Raw genomic sequence first — 6,975 nt, 5'->3', positions numbered from 1 at the left:
TATAAATGAGATACTGTTTTTTTTTTTCTAAAATTTGTTTTTTCCACTTACCAAATATCTTGGAGACTTTTCCTTATCAGTATATTTAGGTGAACCTTACTCTTTTTATCTGCAGCAACCTTTACCTTAATATTGAAGAGTCCTAGTTTGTTTCAAATTTCTGCAATTGATGGAACATTTAAATTTTTTTTGCTTTTCTTTAGGAACATTGCTTCTGGGAATATTCTTGAATATGACTCCATGTGCACATATGAGAGCATTTCTCTAGGGAAGATCCCCAGCAATTAGGAGATAAGCATTTGAAATTTTTGTAGATTACCCAAATTGTCCTGTTCAAAGACTACTCTGTAAGAAATTTGTTTTCCTTTATGGTCTCATCTTTCTGAAGATGAAGTATGTGCTGCTTTTTTTTTTTTTTTTTTTTTTTTTGCTATGGCAAAATATGTATTTTAGCATTTATCATTTTGACCAATTTTTTAAAATTTTTTGAGACAGGATCTTGCCATGGAGTTCAGGCAGGACTTGAATTGCCTATGTAGTTCAGGTTGGGCTAAAACTTTACGGCAATCCTCCTGCCTCAGCCTCCCAAGTGCTGGGATTATAGGTGTGTGCCACCACACCCATCCCATTTTAATCATTTTTTGAATATACAGTTCAATGACAGTAAGTACATTTATATTGTTGTACAATTACCACTATCACCAACCTCCAGAACTTCCTTATCTTTCCAAACTTAGATGCCATACCCATTAAACAATAACTCCCCATCTTTCTCTTTCCTTGGTGCCTGGTAACCATCAGTTTAGTTTCTGTCTATGAATTGGACTATTTTTCATATCTCATACAAGTGGAGTCAAACAATATTTGTCCTTTGGTGACCAGATTTTCACTTAGCATAATGTTTTTAAGGTTCATCCATGTTGTATTTATCAGAATGTCCTTCCTTTTCAAGATTGAATAATATTACATTGTATGTATATACCTATTTTTCTATCCACTCATCTATTGGTGGACATTTGAGTTGCTTTTACTTTTTCACTATTGTGAATAACCCTGTGAACATAGGTGTGCAAATGTCTTTATACATTACCATTTTTAATCCTTTTGAATACTGTATATACCTACAAGTGGAATTCCTGGAGCATATGGTAGTTCCATTTTCAGTATTTCGAGTAACTGTTCTACTGCTTACCATACCTGCCAAATTTTTTACATTTCTACTATTACCACATCATCTCTAGTACTTGTCATTTTCTTTGTCTTATGTTCTCATGTGTTTATTGGCCATTTGTACATCTTTGGAGAAATACCTCTTCTTTTAAAATATCTCTTCATTTTAAAATCAGGTTGCTTTATTGTTGAGCTATAGGTATTCTTTATATATTCCAGACATTCATCCTTTATCAGATAGTTTACAAGTATTTTTTAGGAAACAGGGTCTTGCTATGTAATTTGGGCTGGGCTTGAACTCACTATGTAGTCCAGGCTAGCCATAAACTCATGGTGATCCTCCTGCTTCTACCTCCTGAAGACTGAAATTGCAGGCATGTGCCACTACACCCAGCCTTTTACCCTTCTACAGTGGTCTTTTTCTATGTCTTGAGAGTATCCTTTGATGCACAAAAGTTTTAATTTTTTTATCAAGTCCAGTATTCCTGTGTTTTCTTTTGTTTCCTCTGTTTCTTTTGCCATATCCAAGAAACCCTTGCCAAGTTTGTTATAAAACTGCTCCCTGGGGCCAGCGAGATAACTCAGCAGTCTAAAGGATCTGCTTAGGCAAGCTTGGGCAGGCACAGGAGACCGTGGTTTGATCCCTGGCACCACATGCTGTGCCAGCCCTACACGCAAGAAGGTTGAGCAGGCCAAAAAAAAAGAAAAAAAGAATGAAAGTTTGTATATTAAGCAGAACGGTAACAAAACCACTCCCTATGTTTTATCCTAAGAATTTTATAGTTTTGGCTGAATTTTAGTCATTGTTTTTTTTTTTAATGTGTTTGGTACAGGGTCTCACTACGCAGCTCAATTCATAGTGATCCTCCTGTTTCAGCCTCCCCAGTGCTGGGATTACAGGTATGTGCCACCACGCCTGCTCTTGGTGGCTGACTCGGTGTGCCTGGGTAGGGCCAGTATGGCATGTGCCAGGGATCGAACCTGGGTCCTTACAGGTGCTTAGATCACTGAGCTATCTCCATGGCCCTCATTTATCTAGTTTGAGTTTACATTTTGTATATGATCTAAGATAAAGTTTCAACTTCAAACATTTGAATATGGATATCTGGTTTTCTCAACATCATTTGATTAAAATCTATATTTTCTCCCTTGAATATTTCTAGCAACTTGTTGAAAGTCATTGGAACAAATACATAAGAACCTATTTGTAGATTTTCTATTTTATTGCACTGATCTTCATGTCTATGCTATGACAGTCCCACTTACCTTGGTCATTGTAGCATTGTAGTGAATATTAAGATCAAAAAGTGTGAGATTTCTAACTTTTTTCTTTTTATTCAAGATTGTTTTGACTATTTATAGTCCTTTCATGTTCCATGTAAATTTTAGTGTGTGTGTGTGTGTGTGTGTGTGTGTGTGTGTGTGTGTGTTTTGCTGGAGATCAACCCCAGGTCCTCACACATCCTAGGTGAGTACCCTGATCCACACTTCAGCTCCCCCATATAAATTTTAGAAATCTTTAAAATTTTCTGCAAAAACATACAATTAAGGCTAAGAGGCCCCATCACAAGTAGCAAGCCACTGGCCAACTGCTTCAGGAAGACCACTCTCTTGCCTCTGTGACGTCCAGTGAGGATGATCAAGATGGTGCTGGGAGTGATGCTAGCTCAAAGTTTCTTCGCACGCTGACTGAAGGGTTTCTTGCTGTGGCTCAAGAGCTTTTGGGGCCCATCTTCAGTATAATAGTATCTAGGCATTTTTCAAAGCTTGACCACCCGGCTACGTCCATTCTTGTCCCCACCAACTGGTTTTGTCATTGTAGCAGGAACTGTCTCCTACCTTTTCTTCTCAATCTTTGATTTATTAGCTGTGTACTTTCTCTTGTACCAAGCCTTTCTGGAATACATAGCAGATCAGGAGTATCTACCAATTCTTCTAACCGGGACAGGATTTTGGCTGCAGTGGGGCTCTCCCTTCTTGGACTTTTTTGCTTTTACCTTACCCTTTTTACCAGTACCACTGGCAGCAGCTTTCTTGGCTTCGGGTTTCTTCTCTTTAGTGTCTGGCATCTCAGGTCTTTGGCCCACCATCTTGCAAGATGGGAAAGAGAACTTGTGACTGAACTATTGTTACCATGTTTTAATTACTTAATAGTATATTTGGATTTTTGAAAGGGAAACTTCATTCTCATTATTTTTCTTTTTCAATTTTTACAGACTTTTCCATACATTTTCTCCTCCACATAATTATTAGAATCAGCTTATTAAGTTCTAATAGACATTTTGGTTAGGATTGTGTTAATTTGCTGAATTAATCTGGAGAAAGTTGGTTTTACAAGTCCTTTTCATTTTGAGGAAACATTATTACTAGTAGCTATATTCCTGTTATCACAATGGTCCTTTAACAGAAAATGGATATTTTCTGTTAACTTAAACCTAGATTGCTGGACTGGTGAGGTGGCTCAGTGGTCTAAAGCACCTACTTAGAACAAGCTTAGCAAAGCACAGGGACCACGGTTCAATCCCCCAGCACCACATGCCAGCCAGCCCCGCCCTCTGGTGGTCTGAGCTGGCCTCACACACACACTCACACACACACACACACACACACACACAAATAAATAAAAAATTTTTTAAAAAACCCTAGATTGCCCAATATTGCAGCACTATCCAATGAACTTTCTGTGGTAATGAAAATGTTTGGTGTCTGTGATGTCCAATATAACTTAATACATGTGGCTACTGAGCACCTGAAATGTGAATAATGCAGATGAGGAACTTGTCTCCTCCAGCTTTAGCCATTAGCATTTGTTGGCTGTGGCAATACCATTCCAGTCTCTGCCTCTATAGTCATATACATATACCTACAGCCTCCTGTGTTCAAATTTCTACCTGCCTTCTTATAGGAATACATATGGGGCCGGCAGGATAGCTCAGTGGTCTAAAGCGCCTGATTAGGGAAGCTTGGGCAGCTGCAGGGGCCACAGTTCAATCCCCAGCACCACATGCCATGCTAGCCCTGCCCACAGGGCAGGCTGAGCCAGTCACACAAAAAAAGGATACTTATGACCATATGTAAGGCTCCCTTGGGTAATTAAGAATAATCTGTCTACCTCAAAATCCTAAATCATATCTGCGAAGACTCCTCCCCTCCTTTTTTTCCTGTATAAGGTAGCATTCATCATCAGGAATTCAGAGATGGTATCTTTGGCAGTAGTGGGGGGGGGTGCTGTAGTTTTCAGCCTACTACAAGGACCACAAGGATAAAATTTGGCTCAATCAGGGACTCTTAGGACAGCAGGAATGATGACAGCTGTCAGTCATTGAATGATCTGTACATGTGAAACATTATACCAGGTACCCTCTCTGGGTCATTTCATTCACTCATTACAAGAATACTATAGGCTACCTTGATGACTAAAAATAATGACTGACAAAAATTTAAAAATTACAGGAAAAAATTGGTTTAAAAGGAAAACACTGAATTTTGCTTTGGCTGTTTAATTTGAGGCCCTAGTAGGAGCTGCTGCTGCTGCCGAGTCTAGATCTCAGAAGTGTTTCTGCCCCACATGCATTCCCAGTTCCTTTTGGTTCTAAGTCCAAGATGGCCAATCTCAAGGATCGGCTGATTGTAAATCTCCTTAAGAAAGAATAGGTGCCCCAGAATAAGATCACAGTTGTCAGGGTTGGTGCCATTGGCATGGCCTGTGCCATCAGTATCTTAATGAAGGACTTGGCAGATGAACTTGCTCTTGTTGATGTCATGGAAGACATACTGAAGGGAGAGATGGTGGATCTTCACGGCAGCCTTTTCCTTAAGACACCAAAAATTGTCTCTGGCAAAGACTATAATGTAACTGCAAACGCCAAGCTGGTTATTATCACCACTGGAGCACATCAGCAAGAGGGAGAGGGCCATCTTAATTTGGTGCAGCGTAATATGAACATCTTCAAGTTCATCATTCCTAATGTGGTAAAGTACAGCCCCAACTGCAAGTTGCTTGTTGTGTCCAACCCAGTGGACATTTGACCTATGTGCCTTGGAAGATAAGCAGCTTTCCCAAGAACCATGTTATTGGCAGTGGTTGCAACCTAGATTCAGCCCAGTTCCACTACCTGGTGGGGAAAAGGTTGGATGTGCACCCACTGAGCTGCCACAGCTGGATCCTTGGGGAGCACGGAGACTCCAGCGTCCCTGTGTGGAGTGGTGTGAATGTTGCTGGTGTCGCCCTGAAGAATCTGCACCCTGAGTTAGGAACTGATGGGGATAAGGAGCATTGGAAAGAGGTTCACAGACAGGTGGTTGACAGTGCTTATGAAGTGATCAAACTAAAAGGCTACACAGCCTGGGTCACTGGACTGTCAGTGGCAGATTTGGCAGAAAGTATAATGAAGCACCTTAGGAGGGTGCATCCAATTTCTACCATGTTTAAAGGGCTCTATGGAAACAAGGATGATGTCTTCCTTAGTGTCCCTTGTGTCCTGCGACAGAATGGGATCTCTGATGTTGTGAAGGTGATTCTGACTCCTGAGGAAGAGGCATGTTTGAAGAAAAGTGTGGATACCCTGTGGTCGATCCAGAAGGAGCTGCAGTTTTAGAGTCTTCCAGTGTCACCATGTCACTGTCTAGGCTGCAGGAGGGTTTAGTTGCAGTTGTGCTAGTTGTCCTTTTCATCTGACATGTGATGGAAACAACACTATTAGATAGCCTGGGAAAGCATCAGCTTCCGAAAGTTAGAAGTAGAAACAGTTCGCAGAACCCCACAGCTCTGTCCCGGTGCCGGATGCTGCTGCACTTGTAGTCCTGCTTAGTGTGAAGTAGCCCAGCACCTCTGAGACACCTCGCTGTGCAGGCTACAGTTACTCTTCAGACAGATGTGTTACACAGCTTCACCCACCAAGCCTTGTCTGACCTTTCCCCAGCTGGTCACAACCTGGGATCCAGCGTACAAATCCAGTACTGCATGTCTTATGCAAAACTGTCTTAAAGGATTTTATTTTGTTTATTATATATATGAGTAATGTACATTGCTGTACAATGTAAAAAGGTCTACCTGTGAACAGTGCAACCCAGTGTCACACCAACTACAATACCAAATAAACCTTGAACAAGAAAAAAAACATGGGTCAATCCCAGATACAAGTCCAAGGGCCCTCCCTACAATAGTTCTGATGTCCTCTCCTACAGTTGTCTGCCCTTGTTTTCCCCCTTTGGTTGAAGAAGTAAATTGTAAGAAACATTAATTTTAAAGTCAGGAGACTTGAGTTTAAGACTTCCATGTACTAAATGTGTGAACTGAGTAATTTCATTCTCCAAATTTCAGTTTCCCCATCTGTATGGAATAAGTAACACAGCATTATGATACTCTTAGTCTATGGGCTGTTGTAAGCTTTCAAACATTTTTAACAGGAAGCATAAAATTTTAATTTTAACCTTAAGTTTTATAACTTTAAAATGATATTTTAAACCTAGATCATAAGTAACATTAACACTACTTTTGGATTTTTTTGTTTGTTTTTTGTGTTTTTGAGACAGGGTCTTATTATACAGTTCAGGCTGTCCTTGAGATCACTTTGTAGCCCAGGCTGGCCTCAGACTTGCAGTAACCCTCCTGCCTCAGCCTCTTGGGTGCTAGGATTATAGTGTGTTAACATTTTTTTCCCATAATTTTATTGAGAAACAAATAGCAATGAGACAGTTTCATACTACATTGGTAGGACAGTTTCAATAATTAACACATTGCACACATTCTTCCCAGTGGTTAACTGCTGTACAAGATATGGACATGATATCCTATTTACAAAC

At 40.2% G+C, this 6,975-nt stretch overlaps 1 protein-coding gene and 1 pseudogene across 1 annotated transcript in view; both read left to right on the top strand.

Annotated features, from left to right (window-relative positions):
- Hormad2 (HORMA domain containing 2) overlaps positions 1–6,975 on the top strand; it is a 135,866-nt gene that overhangs the window by 114,646 nt on the left and 14,245 nt on the right. The gene's annotated exons all lie outside the window — the stretch shown is intronic.
- Positions 4,756–5,816, top strand: LOC105740916 (annotated as a pseudogene).

This window comes from Octodon degus, unplaced genomic scaffold, assembly GCF_000260255.1.
Source record: "Octodon degus isolate 3935 unplaced genomic scaffold, OctDeg1.0 scaffold00230, whole genome shotgun sequence".
Classification (NCBI taxonomy): domain Eukaryota; kingdom Metazoa; phylum Chordata; class Mammalia; order Rodentia; family Octodontidae; genus Octodon; species Octodon degus.
Note: the sequence above shows the minus strand (reverse complement) of the source record. Positions and strands in the feature narration are given on the sequence as shown.